The sequence below is a fragment of the Macaca mulatta genome, chromosome 10, assembly GCF_049350105.2.
Source record: "Macaca mulatta isolate MMU2019108-1 chromosome 10, T2T-MMU8v2.0, whole genome shotgun sequence".
Lineage (NCBI taxonomy): Eukaryota > Metazoa > Chordata > Mammalia > Primates > Cercopithecidae > Macaca > Macaca mulatta.
In genome coordinates, this window is record NC_133415.1 from 56,177,966 (window position 1) to 56,203,596 (window position 25,631).

At 37.8% G+C, this 25,631-nt stretch overlaps 1 pseudogene across 1 annotated transcript; it reads right to left on the reverse strand.

Annotated features, from left to right (window-relative positions):
• Positions 1-23,554: 23,554 nt before the first annotated feature.
• LOC705002 (unconventional myosin-Vb pseudogene) lies at positions 23,555-25,169 on the reverse strand (annotated as a pseudogene). Its single transcript, XR_013398800.1, has one exon. The product of XR_013398800.1 is annotated as an unconventional myosin-Vb pseudogene (transcript).
• Between the last annotated feature and the right edge of the window lie 462 nt (positions 25,170-25,631).

Sequence of the window (25,631 nt, forward strand, 5' to 3'; positions counted from 1 at the left end):
CCGTTATGCTAAGTGAAATAAGCCAAACACAGAAAGATGAACACTGCATTATCTCAATTATATGTGGAATCTAAAAAAGGGCTTGAATTGTGGTTACAGAGAATAGAATGGTAGTGACCAAGGGCTGTGGCTTGGGGAAATGAGATAATGGCCAAATGGTACAAACCTGTTTTATAAGATGAATGAGTCCTGGAGACCTAATGTACAGCATGGAGGCTACAGCTACTGTATAGGTAAATTTTATTAATAAAGAAGATCTCACATATTCTTATCACAGCAACAGTAACTATGGGAAGTGATGAATATGTTATTTAGCTTGACTGTGGTAATCATTTTATGTATATTTACATATACATAAACATCACATTGTATACCTTAAATATATATAATTTTTACGTGAATTATACCTCATGTGGGAAAATATTGTTTAACCATACAATATCTAATTACATGTAAATATTTAAAACCCTTTAAAATAAATTCTAGGTTAAAATGTAAAATCCAAATTGACATATTTCTGGTCAGGGAAGTTCTAACGAACAAGTATAGTATAAAAGCTAAAATTCTTGTAAATTTGTTTGAGTTCTTTGTAGGTTCTGGATATTAGCCCTTTGTCAGATGAGTAGATTGGAAAATTTTTCTCCCATTCTAAATGTGGCACATATACACCATGGAATACTATGCAGCCATAAAAAAGGATGAGTTCGTGTCCTTTGTAGGGACATGGATACAGCTGGAAACCATCACTCTCAGCAAACTATCGGAAGAACAGAAAACCAAACACCGCATGTTCTCACTCACAGGTGGGAATTGAACAATGAGATCACTTGGACACAGGAAGGGGAACATCACACACCGGGGCTTATTGTGGGGAGGGGGGAGAGGGGAGGAACAGCATTAGGAGATATACCTAATGTAAATGACGAGTTAATGGGTGCAGCACACCAACATGGCACATGTATACATATGTAACAAACTTGCACATTGTGCACATGTACCCTAGAACTTAAAGTATGATAATAATAATAAAAAGCTAAAATTGGATATTTAGCTAAAGTATCTTTCATAAAGAAGAGTAAATTAAAATATTTTCAAAAGTCAAAACATTGAGAAATTTTATTACCAATAGAAGATTGTTAAGAGTATACTTCAAGGCAGGGTGCTGTGGCTCATGTCTGTAATCACAGCACTTTGGGAGGCTGAGGCAGACGGATCATGAGGTCAGGAGTTCAAGACCAGCCTGACCAACATGGTGAACTCCCGCCTCTACTAAAAATACAAAAATTAACCGGGTGTGGTGGTGTGTGCCTGTAATCCCAGCTGCTCAGGAAGCTGAGGCAGGAGAATCGCTTGAACCCAGGAGGTGGAGGTTGCAGTGAGCTGAGATTGCACCACTGCCCTCCAGCCTCAGCTACAGAGTGAAACTGTCTCAAAAAAAAAAAGAATATACTTCGAGAGAAACATTTTCTGCTACCAAGATAAACTGAAAATAAAAATGTAAGAAATGTCAACCCATGGTAGACCATTGAATTAAAGAAATTACATGGTCCTTGGATGCATCAGTTTAAAGCATATAAATGTAATAAAAGTGTGATTCCATGCATTTTATTAAATAAGAGAAAAAGAACTCCAGGGCTACTTGAACAATTTAACTATAGGAGATGACTATTTTCTGGAAATGTTTTCCATCGTCAACTTTTTAAAGCTTTGTAGCACTTTGCATATTTTAGAGAATGACAACTATCTTTTTATCAGAGCTGATTTGTACCAGTGTAACCACAGTGGCATAGACATTGCCCATAAGGTTCTACATACTCAGGATGACTGGGTTACACGTCCACAGCAGGGTTGAAGAAGATGAGATGGTGAGTTCCACCCAGCACATGACCCGAAAGTAGCTCACTAACAGCGGGATGGTCTGAGTGGCCCTTTTCTCTGGGACGGCTGATGGAGAGAAGCTGGTGCTCTGAAGGTGCTGAGATTGCTTCTGATGCTTGGAGAAAAGGATCATCATGTGTGCAATTGAATGCAGTGTCATTCCTGTAATGAAAACATCCCTGGATAATGTCAAGAATAAAAAATACTTTTCACATGAAGAGCTTCGTGGGAGAAAGTGAACAGTATTTGCTGACCTTAAGTTGACTGGTCTGGGTCACATTAGAAGAAGCCACAGTGAAGAATATTATGCTACAACTGAAAGACAAATTGACGAATGAAAAAAAAAAATTAACGCTGCTAATGTTACTGTGAATTTGTGTTGAAGCCTTGCCAAACAGCAGTTGCTGGGGCTGATGATGCCGGCCTGGTGTACACTCAAGAGACAGGTGTTAACAGACACACAGGCCCATCCTCACTCTGTTTAGACAAGGACTTACATTTGAACTCATTCCCTAAGTGCAGTGATTCAAGCATATCTGGAGGCCAGGCATCCACCACAGAAGGAACACCACTACATGAATGAAGGCCGAGTTACAGCTGATGAGGTCATGGGGCTTCGATTTCTGATCCTGAAGAAATGTGAAGATGTTGAAGTAAAGGAGAAAGGTGTTGGCTAAAAGTTCAACGGCAGCTTGGGAAAACAGGTTTTTTGTTTTTTTGTTTTTGAGATGGAGTCTCGCCCTGTTGCCCAGGCTGGAGTGCAGTGGTGTGATCTCAGCTTACTGCAAGCTCCGCCTCCTGGAGTCACACCATTGTCCTGCCTCAGCCTTCTAAGTAGCTGGGACTGCAGGCACCCACCACCATGCCCAGTTAAGTTTTTGTGTTTTTAGTAGAGACAAGATTTCACCTTGTTAGTCAGGATGGTCTTGATCTTCTGAGCTCGTGATCTGCCTACCTCAGCCTCCCAAAGTGCTGGAATTACAGGTATGACCCACTGTGCCTGGCTAAGAAAAGGTATTTTTAAGCATAACAGAAGCATTATGCTTAAAGTATGTTCATCTTAATAACAAATGTATTCCATGTATCTGGGGGAAAAACAACAGATCTTGCATTATCAGTGTTTGTTCTTTGGTGCTCCAAGTAATTACCATGATCATTTTAATTTTACCCACTCCTTGGTTAACTCTGGTTATCTCATATACATTCTGGATAATTAGCCTCTTCACTCCGTTCCACATCAACCCACCGTAGCAGCTTCTCTCATTTCCACTCTTACACACCCTAGCTTATAGTAACCGCCGTTGTACTCTCTACTTCTATGAGAGCAACTTTATTAGATTTTACATATTGGTGAGAATGTGCAGTATTTTTTTTTTAAATGCCTGGCTTATTTTACTTAACACAGTGACCTCTAGGTTCATCCCTGTTGCTGCAAAGGATGGAATTTTATCTTTTTGTGGCTGAATGCTGTTTCATTGTGTTTGTATATATATCATGAAATATTATATAATGAAATATGATTGTGTATTTACATTATTGTGCAATATACATCTATATTACATTGTGTGTATATATACAATGAAATTTATATATGTGTATACACTCCATTTGTAAAATCAATTTATTGAAGGACACCAGATAATTCCATGTCTTTGCTATTATTTATAATACTGTGTACTAGTACAATAGTACTAGTACTTAGTACTATTGTAAATAATATTGTAATAGTACTGTGATTAACATAAGCATGCATGTGTCCTTACAGTTGAATGATTTCTATTTTGGGGGTATATACCAAATAATGGAATTGCTGGGTCAAATGGTAGTTTGGTTTTAAATTCTTTGAGAAACTCCAGAGTACTTTCCACAGTGGCTGGAAAAATTTACATTCCCTCTATCAGTGCATAAGCTTTCTCTTCACTACCCACCAGCATCTATTATTCTTTGCCTTTTTAATATGGCTACTGTGACTGATGTGAGATGGTATCTTGTGGTTTCGATTGGCATTTTTCTAATGATTGGTGATATTGAGCTTTTTAATACGCTTGTTGGATGCATGTGTGTCATCTTTGAGAAGTGTATGTGCATGTTCTTTTTTCATTTTTAATAAAGTTTGTTTTTTGCTTGGTGAATTACGATTTTTTAATAGATTCTACATATTAAACCTTTGCTGAAAAACAGTTTGCAAGATTTTATTTTATTTTTTCTCATTCTGTTGGTTGTGTGTTTACTCTGTTGGTAGTTTCTCTTGCTGTGCTGAAGCTCTTTAGCTTAATCCAGTCTCGTTTGTCAACTACTTTTTGTTGTTTCAGTTGCTTTTAGAGTCTTGAAGTCTTTGGCATGGTATTTCCTAGGTTCTCTTCTAGGGCTTTTACACTTTTAGGTTTCATATTTAAGTCTTTAATCCATCTTGAGTTAATTTTTGTATACGGTATAAATGAAGTGATGCAGCTTCAATCCTCTGCATATGACTAGCCAGTTATCCCGCCACTATTTATTGAACAGGGAGTCTTTTCCTTCCTTTTTTTTTTTTTTTTTTTTTTTTTTTGAGATGGCGTTTGACCGTTATTGCCCAGACTGGAGTGCAATGGTACTATCTCAGCTCACTGCAACCTCCTCCTCCCAGCTGCAAGTGATCAGTGATTATCCCGCCTCAGCCTCCAGAGTAGCTGAGATTACAGGCACCCTCCACCATGCCCGGCTAATTTCTGTAATTTTAGTGTAGATGGTGTTTTACCATATTATCCAGGGTGGTTTCAAACTCTTGCCCTCAGGTGATCTGCCCGCCATGGTCTCCAGAAGCGCTGGGATTATAGGCATGAGCCACGGTGCCTGACGGGGAGTCCTTTCCTTATTGTTTGTTATTGTTAGCTTTGTGAAAAATCAGATGGTTTTAGATGTGTGGTTTTATTTCTGGGTTCTCTAGCCTGTTCCTTTGGTCTATGTGTCTATTTTTGTACCAGTATCCATAATCTTTTAGGTATTGTAGCCTTGTAGTATAGTTTGAATTTGGGTAGTATGATGACTCCAGCTTTGTTCCTTTGCATAGAATAGCTTTGAGTATTCAGGCTCTTTTATTTGGTTTCAAATACGTTTTTCATTTTTAAAAAATTCTATAAAGAAATGTTGTTGGTAGTTTGATAGGAATAACATTGAATTCAAAAGTAAATTTATTACGGTAGTATGGCCATTTTAGCAATATTGATTCTTCCTATCCATGAGCATGGAATGTATTTCTGTTTGTTTTTGTCATCTGTTTCAATTTTTTTTTAACATTGTTAAAAAAAATTATGAACTATTAGTTCATAATTCTCATTGTAGAGATCATTTGCCTTCCTGGTTAGCTGTGTTTCCAGGTATTTTATTCTTTTGGTGGCTATTGTGAATAGAATTGTATTTTCAATTGGATGTTATTGGTGTATAGAAATGTTACTGATTTTCGTACATTTATTTTGTATGCTGAAGCTTTACTGACGTTCTTTATCAGATCTAGGAGCCTTTGGGCAGAGACTGTGGGCTTTTTTAAGTATAGAATTATATCATTTGTGAAATGAAATCATTTGACTTCCACTCTTGCTATTTGGATGCCTTTTATTTCTTTCCCCTGCCTGATTGCTTTGGCTGGGACTTCCAGTATTATATTTAATAGGAGTAGTGAGGGAGGGTACCCTGGTTTTGTTCTGGTTCTCAAAAGGAATGTTTCAAGCTTTTGCTCTTTCAGTATGATGTTGACTGTGGGTTTGTTATAGATGGCTGTTACTATCTTGAGGTACGTACCTTTGTTGCCTAGTTTTTGAGGGTGTTTGACCATGCATCCCAGGAATAAAGCCTACCTGATAATGGTGGATTAGCTTTTCTGATGTGATGCTGGATTCAGTTTGAGATATATATATATATATATATTTTTATATATTATATATATTTATTTTATATATATATTTTTGAGACAGAGTTTCACTCTTGTTGCCCAGGCTGGAGTGGAATGGTATGATCTCGGCTCACTGTAACCTGTGCCTCCCGTGTTCAAGGGATTCTCTTGTCGTAGCATCCTGAGTAGCTGGGACTACAGGCCTGTGCCACCAAGCCCAGCTAACTTTTTGTATTTTTAGTAGAAATGGGAGTTTCACCATGTTAGCTGGGCTGATCTCTAACTCCTGACCTCAGGTGATCTGCCCGCCTCTGCCTCCCAAAGTACTGGGATTACAGGCGTGAGCTACTGCGCCTAGCCCGATTGCGTGTGTGTGTGTGTGTGTGTGTGTGTGTGTGTTTGGTTCGATATCTGCTAGGTTTTTGTGTCAGAATGATGCTGGCCTGATAGAATGAGTTAGGAAGAAATCTCTTCTCCTTCTTTTGGAATAGTTTCAGTAGAACTGGTACCAGCTCTTCTTTATATGTCTGGCAGAATTTGGCTGTGAATCCATCTGGTCTGGAGTTTTTTCTGGTAAGCTTTTTATTGTTGATTCAATTTCAGAAGGCAGTATTGGTCTGTTCAGGATTTTAATTTCTTCCTGATTCAGTCTTGGGAGTATATATGTTTCCAGATATTTATCCATTTCTTCTGTTTTCTCTAGTTTGTGTGCATAAAGGTGTTCATAATAGTCTCTAATGGTTTTGTGTGGCTTTTCTGTGGCATCAGTGATAATATTTCCGTTGTCACTTTTTATCGTGTTTAGGTAGATCATCTTTTTTTCTTTAACAGCAGTCTATCAATCTTATTTATTCTTTCAGAAATAAGTTTCACTGGATTTTTGTACAGTTTTTTTTTTTTAAATCTCCATTTCATTCAGATCAGCTTTGATGTTTCTTGTCTCCTAGCTTTGGGGTTGATTTGTTGTTATATTTCTGTTTCCTCTAGATACCGCCTGGTGCAGTGGCTCATGCCTGTAATCCCAGCATTTTGAGAGGCCAAGGCGGGTGGATCACCTGAGTTCAGGAGTTTGAGACCAGCCTGACCAATATGGTGAAACCCCGTCACTACTAAAAATAATTAGCTGGGCATGGTGGCACACGCCTGTAGTCTCAGCTAGGCTGAGACAGGAGAGTTGCTTGAACCTGGGAGATGAGAGAGATCCTAATGATCTGACTAGAAATCCTACAGTTATTAAAATGAGTATAAGGGAACCCTACCAGCAACTCTGCACATAAATGAGAAAACTGATCAATTCCTTAAAAACCACAAACTGCCAAAGCTCTCCCAACATATGGCGGATTATCTCAGTAGTCTTAAATGTTAAATCAGTGCAATCTGTGATTTAAAAGCTTATAAAAATAAATGTCCTGGCCCAGATGATTTCAGTAGATAATTTTTACAACAACTTTGGGAAACATTTTGGCTTTTTGCAGTTCCTTCAACAATTAAACATATGATTATGATCCAGCAATTCTATTTGCATGTACATTCTCAACAAAAAAATATATAATATATGATATCTATATACACACATACCCATATATATTTACACTTGAAGTTCTGAGCAGTTATATTTGCAGTAATCAAAACTCCAGGAAAAAGTTCAAAGCTCAGCATTTTCAGTTTCCTTAAGATGAGCTACAACTCCAGCTCCCCACCCTCACACATACACAGTGACCCCTTAGGGTTCTACTCAAAATTACATAACATTGCTTAACAGAATTTGAAAACCTGTGCTGTAGGGTAACAGGTTTATCAGCATTCACTTCTAATTTAGCAAACCATTTTGGAAACTGTTTCTTGTTTGTTTGATTTTTTAATATTTTTATTTAATGCAATAGGATTAACCGTTTAATTTTTAATTTTTATTTTATTTATTTTGAATATTTATTTATTTATTTATTTATTGAGAGGGAGTCTCGCACTGTCGCCTGGGCTGGAGTGCAGTGGTGCAATCTCACCTCACTCCAACCTCTGCCTCCCGGCTTCAAACGATTCTCCTGCCTCAGCCTCCCAAGTAGCTGGGATTACAAGCGCCCGCCACCATGCACAGCTAATTTTTTGTATTTTTAGTAGAGACGGAGTTTGACTGTGCTGGCCAAGCTGGTGTCAAACTCCTAACCTCGTGATCCGCCCACCTCAGCCTTCCAACGTGCTGGGATTACAGGCGTGAGCCACCGTGCTCCGCCCATCTATTTATTTTGAGATGGAATCTCTTTAGCCCAGCCTGGAGTGCAAGTAGCGTGATCTCAGCTCACTGCAACCTCTGCCTCCTGGGTTCAAGCGATTCACCTGCCTCAGCCTCCCGAGTAACTGGGATTACAGGCACGTGCCACTAAGCCTGACTAACTTTTTTCTTATTTTTAGTAGAGACGGGGTTTCACCGTGTTAGCCAGGATGGTCTCTATCTCTTGACCTCGTGATCTGCCCGCCTTGGCCTCCCAAAGTACTGGGACTACAGGCATGAGCCACCGTGCGAGGCCTAACAGTTTTATATAAATGTAATATTATTCCTGAATTCCTATATTATCCATTAAATTGCGTTATGAAATTTAAAATTAAATTCTTGAAACAAAGGTGAATTACTTAAGAGAAAAGCAAACTTAAAAAAAAATTTAAGACCAAGTAACTGAAAAAATTGAAAAGACAGTGGAATAAATATTTAAAAGAATGCTGTGATTCTTGCAGTCAGAATCATCTTTTCTAACTAGGCTGTGTGGCAAATGGCTAGTTGTTCCACAAAATCCATTATGCATTTCTCTATTAGTAAGAGTTTTAACTGTCTGCCTGCCCAGATAATGTTCCCTAACCTCCCTGGGAGCTGGCAACACTTAACACACCTGCTGTGGGTAGATTCTGGGTCACTCAATTCAAATAAAATCGGTTTTCTTATACTTCCACTATTAGTTCCTGAGTGGGCCCTGAACAACACTGTGACAGTGACACAACTTTGACCATGTAGCAAGGATGACACAAAAAAGGAAGGCTAGGTGAAAAAAGATGAAAGAAATCATTGTCCTTGATATATTCTGTGCAGTATTGCCATCCCACCAGGCTCTTCCACCAACACCTGGGCTTAGGTAGAAGGAGGAGGCAGAGAGATCAAATGTGGAAGGAAGAGAGAGAGAGAAAGAAACGGGTAGAGTGAGGGAGTCAGAGAGAGATGGCTCCAACATGCTAGGGATGCAAAGTAAATTATGGAGAAAACAGACGTAATATTATTCAATTAATAACCATATGAGAGAAACATACTAATTTAATTATATAATTACAAAATCACAAATGTGATAGATGCATAAGAGATGTATAATGCTATAAAATCCTTTCAGTAAAGACAATTGAACTAATTAAGAAGGCAAGGAAAGTTTAACTGGGGAAATGACTATTGAGTAGAGATTTGAATGATAAATAAGAAATGCTTGAATAATGAGAGACTGGAAGACATCTTAATTCAAAGGAAACAACATGTGCATATGTCTTCAAAATAAAATATAAGAATATAATGTGTAACTGGAGAAGAAGGTCAGGGCTAGAGAGTCCTGTAAGGCACCGTGAGGTAGAACTCTCTTCCATCCGGGTTTCTTTCAGCTGGAGCTCCTGGTGTATTTCTGGCCTTTGTTCCTTATTGTCTTAAAGCTCAGGGGACACGGAATGACTTCAACTAATTAGGAAATTTGGTGACGATAAAGGTCATGTTCAACTCTGTTCTCCCTTTTCCCTTTGGTAGTGAATCTGCCATCAAGGTTCAGACATCTCACCACTGACCTGTTCCCTAAGGTTTCCTTGAGAAGGTTTCCAGGTAGGGGATTCCACCTATACCTGTGGCTTGGAGGTAGTGAAGACTGTCTATTTCAGTTCATTTAGGAGGTCTACTTGCACTCCCCCATGCCATGATTAGATTTTCTCCCCCACCTTACATTTTATGAGTAAAATAAATAGATTATTTTGAAACCTTTAATCTTATTTCTCAAATTTTTGAGAATCTAGGGGTTTAGCATAGGTAGACTTATTTATATTACACTAATAACATTATCAAGGGATCAAAAACTTTAAGTAAACTTTATTTCTCAGTCATGCAGTCTCCTGTGTTTCTGAATGACTCTCCAGAGCACCTGGCTTTTGTGTCAACTCATATTCCAGGCCGCTTTGATTTCTTGGCAGTCCATATAAACATGTGCTTTCATTATTGCAATGACAGAAGAAGAGTACGTGGATAATCATTCATGGCTTTTAAATCCTTCTGCTGAGAAAATATGTATGTCAACTTAGGTTCACATTATCTTGACCAACACAAACCATATGGCCATTCTTATCTCCAAGGGGCATGTTCCCAGAAGCAAAATAAAATCAGTTTCCATAAAACCCCAGATATCTCAATGAGCTCCAGTGAGGTCTGCACAACCTCTGTTTTGAGTCATTTTTGCTTACCCCAATCCGGAAATCTATGATATAGCATTAGTGCCTAGAGCTAACAATATTGCACCATATAACCACGAGTCCCCAACCCCCAGACCATGGACCAGTACCATGGCCTTTAGGAACAAGGCCACACAGCAGACGTTGGGTAGTAGATGAGCAAGCAAAGGTTCATCTGTATTTACAATTGCTCCCTATCATTCACGTAACTGCTTGAGCTTCACCTCCTGTCAGATTAGCAGCGGCATTAGGTTCTTATAGGAGCGTGAACCTTACCGTCAACTGTGCATGTGAGGGATCTAGGTTGGGTCTCCTTCTGAGAATCTAATGGCTGATGATCTTTCACTGTCTCTCATCACCCCAAGATAGGACTATCTAGCTAAAGGAACGCAAGCTCAGAAAACACAAGAAGAAAATTTATTTGCCTGAAGGAAAAATAAATATGAGCAAATAAACAATTCAACCTACATATTTTAACTATAGAAAAGGTCAGAAAATTCAACAATTCCTCATGAATCTGTAACTGTTAATAATTCAAACTCTATGGGTTATCAGCAAAGGTTTTTAAGATATTGGTATTGAACTTTAAGAACAAACTATTCTTTTTCTCTTCCATCAAGTAGATTGAAGAACAAATGCCATTAAGTACAAATATAATTAGGTCCACACTATAGGAAGCCACTTCCAAATCTTTCCCAGTGAAAGATTGGGAAAGCTCAGGGCTCCCACTGATTCTGCATTATGGTGAGTTGTGTAATTATTTTATTACATGTTACAATGTAATAATAATAGAAATAAAGTGCACAAGACTTGTAATGTGCTTAAATCATCCTGAAACCATCCCCCTCAACCCCTGGTCTCCGGAAAAACTGTTTTCCATAAAACCAGTACCTGGTGCCAAAATGGTTGGGGACTTCTGCTGTATACCTAGATCTTACGTTAAGTGTTCTTGCCACGTACAAAAAGAGCAGTAACGATAATAATAATAATAAAGAAGGAAACTTTGGAAGGTGATGGAGATGTTTGTGACTTTGATGGTGGTGATAGTTTTATAGGTGTATACTGATTCCCTAACTCATTGAGTTGTATACATTAAATATGTGTAGCCTTTTATGTCAATCATACCTCAATAAAGGGTTTTCAAAAATAATAGTGCTTCAAAGGATTGTTTGAGGATAAGTAAATATTGACTTTCACTTAAAATTTTGCCTGGCGTGTAATATGTGTTAACTACTTATTTGTTAAATAAAATAAAAGATGATTTGAAATCTCCTTAAGGTCATAAAATTCTACAGCATTTATATTCTACCATTTTATGTTTAAATGCACTCAAGGTATTTTCTCATGCATCTCTTCAGTCAATCATTTAACATAATGAGTTAGTAAACAGTGGCACATAAAATTGATGCAAAAAAGTCTGAACCTCAGGGAATTCCCAGTTTAGTGGCAGATGCATATATTACACAAAGCATTACAAGAATAATGAGTGCTATGAAAGAGAAAGCACAGAGGACATGTTATTGAATGCATGATATGGTTGAATGAAATATATTATAAGGCAAAGGGTAAAAAATTCAGCAATTCATCCAAAATTTTGTCAAAATTCAAACATTGACTATTCTCTGAGGATGAAATCATGCTGCATTCATGACATGATATTAAGGTAGGCACCACACTGAAATAGACTTTCTTCCAAGAAGTCCTCATTATATTAAAGCCAAATGTCTCGTCTGTGTAAGTCAGTTTCCTCTAGTACAGACTGGATGCAGAAAAGATACTGATATTGTTAAAAGAAATCATGACTCAACTTTATTTTTCAGACGCATTGATATTCCATTCTTTTTAAAGCACTTTTGGAGATTTTATGGGACCAAATTTTTAAAGTAGCAACTAGTAAAAAAAGAAGAAGAAAATTTATTTGCCTGAAAGAAAAATAAATATGAGCAAATATTTAAACCTACGTATTTTAACTATGCAAAAAGGTCAGAAAATTCAAAAATTCCTCATGAATCTATAATTGTTAATAATTCCAGCTCTGCAGGCTGTCAGTGAAGGTTTTTAAGATATTGGTATTGAACTTTAAGAACAAACTACCCTTTCTCTTCCATCAAGTAGATTGGAGAACAAACGCCATTCAGTACAAAATAATTAGGTTCACACTATAGGAAGTCCCTTCCAAATCTTTCACAGTGAAAGAAAAAGAGCATCAATAAGGAGTAGTATTCGTCCATTCATATCCATAGGGCCTGAGAGTTAAGTAGAAAAGCAATTATAATTACTATTCTGTATGGTCATGTGATTCTGTCTCTCACTAGGAGTAGGGATGATCAGGAAAGATAAAGAAATACTACCTTCATTGGATGGTGTTCGTCATCAAAGAGCAGAGTACCTTCTAGCTGATTAAAGCCAAAAGAGATCAGTGCAAGGTGATGAATGGATTATAGAATCATGGAGAGTGCTGGGGGAAAAAAAAAAAAAAAAACAAGATTGTGCTTTCCAGAAAAGGTACAATAGAGAATGAACCACCACAGGATCCACCTTGTCTATGATCAGGAAGCCACATACTCAATTGAGAAGCTCACATGAGAGCTGTTTCCTGTCCATCCACAGACCACTACTGCAGTTAAAAAGTGCCTTCAATGACTGAGAAGCTGTCGTTGCCGCGCTCAGCTTCGGAACCATGTTATAACAGTTATGTTCAGAACAGATGTCCCACTTGCTCCTCTGGATGCCTACGGTGCTGCTTACTGGACACTGGTACCTCTGCTAATCATTCTACAGGAAAATAAATAAATAATTTAATAAGAAAATTAAAAGTTTCCACAGCAGTACCTATAAGAAAATCCTCAGAAGCGGCAAATGTCCGGCTTTCACCTCAGTTTTCACCTTCTGAAATATGTGCAAATATTTCCAAATCACTCTGGAATCTTACCTGCAAAGAAATTCAAGAAATACGGTTTTCAGTTTTCTCACCTTGGCAGTTCAGAAAATGTCACTAGAAAGAAGTTGGATAGGATGTCATAAATCAATTCACAACATATTGCCTATTTTGAATTTCAATTGAAACACCTATAATTAATACTTATTATTTGGTGCTTCTTAGGAGATTGGTAGTTTAGTACAACAGATCTAACCTCCGAGTAATTAAAGTCATTTGCAATTCATTCTTGGAAAGCACTAGATTTGGATCAGTATTTTGAGGCAAGGCCAGGAGAACTTGTCTCAAAAAACTCATCCGACTCTATTGAGTTTCTCAAGACAGGTAGTGAAGATTTAGATAAATGAGAAATGGCTAGAAATGCTAATATTTCTTTCATGAAATAGTTCCTAGATGAGAGTGCAAATTAGTTGAGTAAGTCTGCTCCAATAGGGTCATGGAAATATCCCAATTTCTTCCAACTTGTACCTCTGCTATCTTCTAGGTATTATCCTCAAAGCATGGCCAAAGCTGAGTTTCAGGCACTTCCTATTTTCATTTGTTAATAAAGGAAATAAATAGTGAAGAGGCTCTCATGTTTAATATCATTCAGACAAAAAATGACATACATCAATTTCTCTCACACTCCATCAATGAGTATTTAATAACTTGACTTCTCCCAGTGGCAATAGAAACAGAAGTATAGTCTTTAGCAGGGCAGCTTTGCACCTAACCAGAAATCACTGATCCCAGAAAAAGGAGAAAACAGACAGATATTAATGGAAACACAGGATGTAAGCACAAGGGAATAAAGAGTGTTGTTTTTTTGATGGCACTCGGATCTCTGAACTTCTTCCAAATTTTGTCACCTATCCAAAAATCACATTGATTGACCATCAAAATTTATTTTTAATCAACTGCTACACTTGTTTAGATTATCCATTAATTTCTTTATTGGACCTGACTGGAAATGTAGTTCATGATTAGAAAGTTGTTACCAATCATTAGAGAATATTTTTTTCTTTTTCTTTTTCTGGGAAACATACTGCAGCAGGCAGATTCTCATCACCTGATGTACACACTGTATTTCATCCTCCCCGCTTGAGTGTGGTTGAAAGTTGATATGATGGATTTTACTCTCATTATGAGTTTACATTAAATGGCCAAGGCTAGGGTATTCTACAGATACAATTAAGATTCAAAATCTGTTGGTTTTCAAGTAATAGAAGGGGATATTATCCTGGGTAAATATTATTTCCTCTAAAAAAGCTTTTAAAAGGGGGACTGAGTCCTTTATGAAAGGAGATTCTCCTGCTGGCCTTCAAGACACAAGTTGTCATGTTTTGAGAGATGGGCCTCCTGGGACAAAGCCCAGAGGGCAGCCTCTGGAAGCTAAGAGTGGTCCTGGCCTACAGCTAGCAAGAAAACTGGGACCTCTATCATATAACCAGAAGAAAATTAATTTTGCCAGCAACCACTGAGTTTGGAAGGAGATCTCAGATGAATCTCAGATGAGTTTGCAGCCCTGATCATGTCCTTGATGGTGGCTTTGTGAGAGCCTGAGCGGAAGATCCATCTAGATTGTGCCCACATTTCTGACCCATGAAAAATGTGAGATAATCCATGGGTCTTATTTTAAGCCAGCAACATTATAGTAATTTGTCATGCAGCAATAGAAAGCAGTATTATTCAACCTTTAAAAAGAAGGAAATCCTGCCATTTGTGACAACATGCTGAACCTGAAGGATATTATTATGCTAAGTGAAATAAACCTAATACAGAAGGGCAAATACTATATGATTCCAGTCATAGGAGGAATCGAAAATAGTCAAACTCATAGAAGCAGAGAGCAGAATGGTGGTTGCCAGGGACTAAGAAGGAGGAGGAAACAGAGGTGTCTGTCAAAAGGCACACACTTTCAGTTATGCAAAATAAGTAAATCCTAGGGGATGAAGGTACAGCATACTGCCTATAGTTAACAGTACTGTAATATGCACTTTAAATTTTGCTAAGAAGGTAGATCGTATGTTAAGTATTCTTATCATAGAAAAGTGAATTCAAAAAGAGTGGGAGGGAGGTTTTGGAGGTGAACAAAGATGTCTATGGCATCGATTGTGGTAATGGTTTCACAGGTATATGTTTATCCCCAAACTCAACAATTTGTAGACATAAAATATGGACAGCTGTTTGTATGTCAATGATACCTCAATAAAGTGTTTTTTTTAAAGAAGACACTAAAATAAACTAATACCTACACCAAAAAAGTTTTTAAAAGACCTTTAAACATGCTTTATTTACGCACGTTGTTTTTTAACTCAGAGGGATTTTACTAAAGTCAGTAAATTAATAGGTAATTAGGAAAAACAACTCTTTAATACATTTTTACCAGTGTCATATTTAAATAAAATTTGTGTGTCTTTATACACCTTAAACATATTAATACAAAAGCCTTGGGGCTACAAATTTAGATCAGTCAATTTGCAGAAAGTGTGTAATACCTTACCTACTTGACAGACCAAATGCTGAAGTTAAGCTAATCAGGCTTATTCTCTGTCAAAAAAATTCAGATATCATTTTTAAATTCAAATGTAGATATTGAAATGTGACAACTTGGCACTTATCTCACTTATAAATTCCAATTCCTGGATAAATTCGCAATTAGCCAAGGCATGGTCTTGCCATGAGCTTGTTTCATAGAAGAATTAATGAACCATGCTATTCAACATTTCTTTCTGATGTTCCTGCTCTTTCCTTTAATAAGCCTTTCCCTCAGGCTTACAGTGAGTCGATACAGTGCCCTCTGTATCAGCTCACTGCAACCTCTGCCTCCTGGGTTCAAGCGATTAAATTATTTGACTGCAGTCAGAAAATGGAAGAGCATGTATCATTAAATGAAAATTATCCACTTGCATTGCTCACTCTGTAATATATCTGATTTAATAACATCCTAATATAGTTTTAAATACCACATTTTCTAAGGCAGCTCTTTGCCCTTAACATAAATATGTTATATACAAAGAAGTATTGATTAAAAGAAGTTACCTGAAATCAATATATTGAATTGTCTACTTGTTTGATGCCTCATAAAATTTTGCACTCCAGAGTAAAGCATGATTAAGATTCAGGATGAATAAGGTTTTTTCTTTTCTTTTGTAAAGTGAGACAAAAAGAATGTTTACAAGCATACCTATGATGCATTCTCAGATTAATTTTATGAGTTTCATAGATTTTATAGATATGAAATTTTGTTGTTAAAATATCTGTGTCTTGATACCCCGGTTTTATGTCTATCAAAAAGAAAGAAAAACAGCAATTCTAAACTCTAATATGGACTTAATGTGTACATTATAATGATAATCATTATTTATTCTTATTTATAAATATTTATTCTTCCTCAGTAGTCACTAAAAACTATTTTTGTGGCAAGTATGTATAGGCATTTTCTTTAGATGTTTATGAAAATAATCATCACTATATCCAGATAATTCCAGATAGCCATATGCTTGTTGAGGTGAAAGAATCTTTCTAAGATACAGACAGAAAGCATATGTGATTGAAATAGACACTGGATGGTATTTCACATACGCAATATGAGCTCTGATTCTTTGACAGGACAGGTGAATGAAGGATTCATGTTTGAATGATTGGCATTAGTCCAAAGCATTAAATAATTAAAGTGTCCATATTCTCTGCCCAGTAGGATCTTTTAAAATATCATCCACACAAATACAAGTGAGGACATATTTTTTACAATGAAATGTCAAATTTAAAGACAGCAAAAAAAAAAAATAATGAATATACCTCTTAGGCTAATTGTTTACCTTAGGGGCTTTAATGATATGGAAAGTTGAAGTTTAGAATGAGAAAAGCACCAAAAAAGAAAATAATGAGTCTCCTGCCTTTCACATCTGGTAGTCTTAGAATGAATGTCAGAATTGTCACAGGTCAAATAATGGCCCAGTATGTTTTCAAATAAGTGACACTGAACACCATGTTTTAGTAGTACATGATTGTCCTTCCTGATGCTAACCTCAGCACTTAAGGACATGCTTGCCAAACATCATAATTTCTCTTAATAACTCATATCAGATAAATCTCCAGCAGAGAACTATGCTCTGGCCTCCAGACTCATGCCAGGTAGCCTAAGTACTATCTCCACTTGGAGGCAAAATAGGCATCTCAAAGTGAACATACCTCGAAAAGAGCTCTTAATCTCCCTCTACTCTGCTCCCCACTTACCCAGCATCTTGTCCATTCTCACCTTCTCTCATCACATTCCTCATGTCAGGAGGTAATAGACTCCGTCCTTATAGTTATACAGTTATTAAGCCACAAAACACCTTGCTTATATCCTAGGCTGCCCCCCGCCTTTTAAAAAATTATACTTTTAAGTTCTGGGATACATGTGCAGAATGTGCAAGCTTGTTACATATGTATACATGTGCTACGGTGGTTCGCTGCAACCATCAACTGTCATCTACATTAGGTATTTCTCCTAATGCTCTCCCTCCCTTGCCCACTACCCCCTGACAGGCCCCAGTGTGTGATGTTCCCCTCCCTGTGTCCATGTGTTCTCATTGTTCAACTTCCACTTATGAGTGAGAATATGCAGTGTTTGGTTTTCTGTTCCTGTGTTAGTTTGCTGAGAATGGTGATTTCCAGCTTCATCTATGTCCCTGCAAAGGATGTGAACACATTCCTTTTTATGGTTGCGTAGTATTCCGTAGTGTATATGTGTCACATTTTCTTTATCCAGTCTATCATTGATGAGCACTTGGGTTGGTTCCAAGTCTTGGCTATTGTAAATAGTACTGCAATAAACATAGGTGTGCATGTGCCAACCCCATCAAAAAGTGGGCAAAGGATATGAACAGACACTTCTCAAAAGAAGAAATTTATGCGGCCAACAAACATATGGAAAAAAGCTCATCATCACTAGGCTGAGTCCATCCTGCAGACCCTGGCCAAGTAACAGAAGAAAGGAGTACTCAGACAGAAGTATACAGGGTAAGAGCAGGCTAGGGGGCTGCCAGCACTAGGGACAGAGGAGAGTTAGCAGTCTCGATAAGCCAGAGCTGCTTGTATTTATTCAGTACTGGTATAATGTCCAAGGCCTGGAGCCAACATAATTGCTGGGTAATTAACATTATTGCTCCCCTAACAGGGGCAGTCTCATGCTCAGAAGTTCAAAAGTCAGTTTCCGGATGACACAAGTAAACAAGACTATTTAGATAAACTCTTTTACTTTTCCTTGCACCTATTTCTCGTCCTTAGCCTCAGGGTAAGAGAATTCGCTGCCTTCACCTTTATTCTCTCACGAAGCTTTTGCAAGACCTTCCAACCTTTCAAGAAGGCTTGCGTCTTTCCTTATAGCTTCTCCCACCACCCTGACTGACATCCTACTGGTCATTAGAGAATTGCAAGTCTAAACCACAGTGAGATACCATCCCACGCCAGTTAGAATGGCAACCTTTAAAAAGTCAGGAAACAACAGATGCTGTAGAGGATGTGGAGAAATAAGAATGCTTTTACACTGTTCAAGGGAGCGTAAGTTAGTTCTACCATTGTGGAAGGCAGTGTGGAGATTTCTCAAGGATCTAGAACCAGAAATACCATTTGACCCAGCAATCCCATTACTGGGTTTCTACCCAAAGTATTATAAATCATTCTCCATTATTTGTTGACATGGAGTTTCACTCTCGTCGTCCAGGCTGGAGTACAATGGCATCATCTTGGCTCACTGCAACTGCCACCTCCTTGGTTCAAGTGATTCCCTTGCCTCAGCTTCCTGACTAGCTGGGATTACAGGCACCTGCCACCAAGCCCAGCTAATGTTTGTATTTTTAGTAGAGACAAGGTTTCACGATGGTGGCCAGGCTGGTCTCGAACTGCTGACCTCAGGAAATCCACCCATCTCGGCCTCCCAAAGTGCTGTGATTACAGGAGTAAGCTGCCACTCCCAGTCACCCTCTTTTTTTTTTTATATAGCTCATAGCATGTTAATAAGTTTTATCAATAGTAATTCAAAACATCTTCAGATTCTGTTCCTGTGTCACCACCATCACTACCACCCTGATCCAAACCACCATCTCTGCACTCTCCAGTTAGATTTACTGCTATAGCCGCCTAACTGGTCTTCCTGCTTCCCTGTAGCCCCTTGCCTTCGGTCTATTCTTGTCTCTGCAATTAGGGTGATTTTTAAGAATATGTCAGAAGAGCCATTCTTCTGTTTAAACCCTCCAATGACTTCATTCTCCATCCCACTCAATGTATTAGTTTCCTCAGCTACTAAAACAAATTACCACCAACTGAGTAGCTTAAAAGTACAGAAACTTATTCTCTCACAGTTTTGGAGGCCAGGAGTTGAAAGTAAGGTGTCATCAGGGTCATGGTCTCTCTGAAGGCTCCGGGGGAGGATCCTTCCTTGTCTTTTCCTAGCTTCTCATAGTTGCCATCAATCCTTGGCATTCTTTGGCTTGTAGTTACATGATTCCAATCTCTTCCTTCATCTTCACATACCTTATCCACTGTGTGTTTTTCCAAATATCCTTGTTCTTACAAGCACGCTAGTCATTTGATAAGGGCCCATGTGAATCCACTTAACTCGATTGACCAGGCAAGGTTTTATTTCCAGGTAAGGTCACATTTACAAATTCTGAGTTGGGCTTTGAACATCTTTTTGGGGAAGACACAGTTCAACCCACAGTACTCAAGTCCAAAGCCCTTACCATGCACAGATCTCCAGTCCTTTGGTATTCAAAGTGTGATACATAGACCAGTAACACCAGCATCACCTGAAACTTGTAAGAAATACAAACTCTCCAGACCACCTGAATCAGAATCTTTATTTTAATGTGAAACCTAAGTGATTTATATGCAAATTAGAATTGAGAAGCATACCCCTCAAAATGACCTGCCTACTTTTCTTATTATTTCTTCTGCTCCTCACTCCGTATCACTCTGTCATTAGTCTGCTTTCATCATATTGGCCTTTTTGATATTCCTGTAGTGCCTGCACTATTCCTCCCGCAGATATTTGCATGGGTTATCTAATTACTTGCACCAGATGTAAAGATACAGTTATTATGTATAGTGCTATATAATTATACATATAACTTCAGCTCAGTTGTTCCTGGATATTCTATTTTAAATACACATCCTATCCCATTCTTCTTCCTTGCTTTATTTTTCTTTTTTTTATTCAAAAGTATTTCCATAAATTTTTATCCACAGCTAAATATTACAGGGAGCATTCCAAGCATTTTTCTGTAAACAAAGGTGTAGTTTACAGATTTGTTCAAAGTGGAAAATATTTTCATCAGTATTTCTTCCATGGTGTTAGGTTCACCCCTGAATATGTTCTGAACTCTTTCGGAGAGACAGTTCTTCATCTAAATGTCAGGTGGTGGCAAAATGTTATATTCAAATCTGGATTGTTCTGATACAGTATCACTTCAGAATGTAGCTTAGTTTCATTTCTGATTGATCCCCTTTCTTAGAATTAGAAACTTGTTTTTGAAAAACAATGTTTTGTATCTAATGAACTTTATAATAAAAAACCCTGTCCTGTGTTTGTCATTGGCATTAACCTCTGTCTACACCCTCTAATTCTCTAATTATGGCACCAGTGGGTACAAAAGGTAAATTATGGTTATTTGGTTCGTGCAGCAAATTAATTGGAGAAACTGATGACAAATGTTCTGTGAAGAACTACAAGGTTTACCCCATGCGGTCCCGTTTTAGTGACCATTTACTTATATAGGCATTATCCAAATGTCTCAATTTAGGACACCCTTGGTGTCTTAGTCAAGTGTATGAAAATTTATGCAGAAGAAATAAATTCTAATTTATTGGTTACTGGAATCTTAATGTATGAAGGCTCTAAGTAAATAATTAATTGATGGTAACAGCGTTAATTTTTAAAAGTTCCTAGTTTTGTTTTTGTTTTCACAAAAGCCTTAAAATGCTTCCAGTGTTTTAAAAGACAAAACTCCACCATGATATCACATTAAACATTAAAATTATTCACACAGCAACACTTATTTCAGAGAAACAATTGATAAGTCAGTTATGTTAGTAACTACTAAAGGCACCTGGTGAGAAAAGCATCCACTAAATTTTACATATTAAAAACTAAAGAGACATCTAGTGCAGAGTTCAAACCTTTACGTTGAATTGTTAAAGAGTCATTAGTGATTTCATGACGCTGATAAGTGTTCAATCAAGTTGAAATGATTTTAAAAAATGCAGGGAAAATGCTAACAAAATACTATATAGTTCCCCTAAAGATGCTTCTTCTAACCTCCCAAGTATTAAATAAGACAGATCTAAATATTAAGTACATATGAAGTATATATTTGTTAGTCATCTATAAATTTTGAGTACAATTCCAGTGATATACCTTTATCTTTTGGAAGAGAAGAACTAAACCTACCATTTCTTGGGCTAAATGGACTATTCCTAAGGTCTTTCCCTTCCATTTATTCTAATTGCCAAGTTTTTAATTCAGTAAGCTCTTGACACCTAGTGATTAACCAGTAACAGCAGAATTTAGTGACCAAGAGAGATGGAGAGAATATGGTGTAAGACAGTATATAACGACAGTAAGCCACTGTATTTGTGGAACCACCGCATGTCAAAACTCCTTAATACTCTAACAAGGCATTTTTGGTCTTTAAGATTAAGGACAGTCCTTACATAAGAGACTCAGTTTCAAACTAAAGTGCATCAAAAGGCAAATTATACTTCAGAAACAACTCTAAAGAGGTAGCCAAAAACCCAGTTGTTTTAGATTGGCCTTGTAAATGAAGTCAGCACATGGATCCACGTGTCATTACCCATGACACGGGTAAGTGTCATGGAGGTCAGTGATTATGTAACTGTAACTGAAAGAAAAAGGCACAGCTCTACAGATGCCCAAGAGAAGCCGGTATGTTTAATGTGGATGTAGAGGGGATAATGCCCATGACAACTGATTGGAACACAACTGTCAGCAGCCTTAACACAGGCTAAGACTGGGTTAAGCCCCAGGAGATGCAGAGAATGACTGAGGAAGCGGTGCTCTAAGGGCACAGTACAGAAGGTAGCTTGGAGTGTGCTGTGTTTCCAAGGGCCTTTTAAGTTGGGTGGTTGAGTAAAAGAGGGTGGAGGCAGGCTGTTCTACTTCCAATTCATGGAGAAATCTTATTTTCTCAGTGTAATACAGAGGCTGTTCTATGATTTGTAAACACTATACTTATCATTGGAACAGCATACTGCTATCAAGAAATAGGGAAAAGACAGTAAAAAAAAATGTGTGGAAAGAATAATAATGGGTTTCTAACTGAATGCTTGCTTTTGAAGAGCCAGAAACAAACAAAAAATCCTAAGAGCAGCAAACATCTTCCTCTGTTATATTAGTGAATTACTCTTTTTTTTGATTCTTATTTCATAGGAGAGATATTTACAATTTTGAATTACAATGTTTGAAAAACGTTGAAAATAACCTGAAAGGGGAAAGTTGACCTAGGCCATTTTATTCTCTTAAAAAAACCCAAACTTTTATGTAATAGTAATCCCTGAACTGATTATTTTTGAAGGCTTTTCAGGTGATCTGATGTGCAAGTTGAGTTTGTTTTACTATTTAGTTCTTTGGAATAGTAGAGCATTATATGATGCTCTTACTGGAGGCTTAATGGGATTAAGAGATTAAAAGCTTTCACATTGTTTGGTTTTTACATCTATAAATAAAACAAGTTGATATCATTTTCTAATATTTAGCTATACACATTTTTGTGAAAATTCTGTGGGACTTGGAAAGTGTTATGGATTAGCATAAGAAACAAAATATTTTTCCATCTTTCTCACTTGGAATTTCACATAGCAGCATTTTAATCATCTCTTCCATTAAACCAAGATTACACAAAAGCATTTGAGGACATTGAGGACTGGCACTTCTAATTTTGCTTCAGAAACCAGTACTCTAAATATCGGGTTTGGAGGTCAGTTACATCACTGTCTTTGTATAATCAGTCATTAAAAAATATTTTGGGGACATTTCTCAGAAGTCTCATCCCCGTATTTTTGTTCTTAACACATCTCACCACAAACTCAACCACACCTATGGTTTGCAAACTTTGGGAAATGTGGTTATTAGTACTATTATTTGTTAAAAACCCTTTGAAGACAATTTTATGTGACTTATATATATAGTTAGTATTTTAATTTGGATATTCTCCAGTTATGTGCAAAGATTAAAACTAGGCAGTGTCACTTTATATAACTGGCACCTTTTATATGGCTATGGGGACTGCTTGGTGTCTATAATTATTATGTATATTTGTTGGACTGAAATCAAACTTAAAGTCTTCCATATTTCACGTGTTTCTGTTGTAAGCAGTAGGTACAGAAAATAATGACATAGTTGTGTCTAATTCTGTATAGTTCAGCACCCTCCACAGCTGTCAGTCTCTGATTTGATCTACCTTTACCAGACTGAACAGATCCTTGAATTTACTTTTGTGTATATCCTTCCTTCTTGCTCATATTGGGAATCAGACTAATGCTGGAAAGATGCATCTTCAGACTTTATTGAGGAACTCCAGATTGAGACACGCTGGGATTGAGTCCGTGGTTAGAGAAGATGGATTAAATAGAAACAAAACAGGAAACATGTGCTTGGCATCTAATAGCAGTTGCTGAGGGTGATTCCACTCTTGTAGTTGTGCCTGGATCGTTGGTATAAAGGCCGCTCTTACCCGTTCTTCAGATTCATTCAGGGGAGGATAAAAGTTTTAACATTTTGACAGTCTACTGGGTGCTGAGGGAGGTACACATGGAGCAGATGGCCTCTGCATCCTCCTGAGTTTTCTTCTTTAATTGCAGGTGCTGGGCTGTTTGGATCAGAGGTTCCACAGTCTGAACTACTCCACTCTGGCTTCTTCCCCGAAGCCAGTCCCCAAGCTGACTTATATTGTACCTGAGTTGCACGTCTGTGCTCCAAGAGCAGAGGTCCTTCCACAGGAGCAGGTTGTTAAGAGTCACTGCATTGATCATGTAGAAGAGCTGTTTGAACACCTGCAGGATGATCGCAGGGTCCAAGCCCTGGTCACACATGACTGTGTGAAAGGCATTCGTCTGGCAGATGATAGCTTCCAGGCGGTATGAGTTATCCCCACCTGCCATGCTGGAGGAGCGCTTCCCGTAGCCAGTGGGCTTCACACCAGATAGACCCTGAATGCTCTCATTTTCCAACATGGCAGAAAGTGTCATCGGCTGCAACACACCCTCGGCAATTTTAATGAGCTGCTGGTAGATCTGAATGGAAAGGTCACACAGCACCTGACGGTGTTCGGCGAGGTCGAAGTTCTTAAGGCAGTGTTCTGCTTTGCAGTGTTCTGAGTCATGAAGCCCTCATCCCTGCTGTACTGCTTCAGACGGTGAACAAGGCGGCAGGTGTTGGATAACAAGAATGACGTCATCTCAAAGTCATCTTTGTGCTTCTTCAGGACTTTCTTAATGCTGTTGATGGTGGAGGTCATCAGGGAGTGCACCTTGGGATCGTCGTTGGTGTAGTCCGCGTGTCAGATGCACATGTAGAGGATGTAGGCGGGGAGACAGGGCACTGCTCCCGACAGCATCTTGGGCTTCAAGTCTGTCACCAGGTTCCAGATGAGGAGGGCCTCGCCCTCTTTGTGGTACTCCAACATGCCCTGGAAATCCTTCTCTTTCTGCTGGACTGTGACCTGCCTGTTGAGCTCATGGCGCTTCCTCTCACTCTGGGCCAAGGCCTGGGCAGCTTCTAGGTCATGCGATTTCTTCATGTAAACCTTCAGTTACTTTTAGAGCTTTCTCTCATTCTTTTCCTCTCACTTTATTTTTCACCACAGAACTTCCTATCAGCTAGTATGTTGAATATTTTGCTTATTAACTTTGTTTATTTTTTTCTCCCTCAATTAGAATATTTGCTCCTTGAGTGCAAGGATTTGAGCCTGTTAGGTTCACTGCTGAATTTTAGGCTCCTGGAAGATACTCAGCATTCAAGAGAGACCATTCAATAAATACATGTCAAATGAATGAGTCTGTAAGTTCATCAATTTATTTGCCCATGTGCATTAACTTTTGCCCATATACATCCAATAACTCTTGTTATATGAAATCAACTCTACTATTTCCTTCATGTAATACTTTCAAAATATGTGTGTATATAAATATATACAGAGATCATAGATCATGTCATCATATATGACAGATACATACACACATGTATGACTGACATATATATAAATATATACACACATTTATATGACTGATACATGTATATGTACATATATACCTTATATAAGTGGAATCAGGCAGTATTCAAACATTCAATTAGTAATGACTATAGTTTAAGAGAAAGTTTAAAGCTTCTGATAATTTAAATAAGAGCAAACATCACTACTACTAGTTTTTTGGGGAAAAGATTACAAATAGGGATAGTGTGATAAAAGTGTACAATATTATTTACATTTGTGCACTTAGATCCACGTT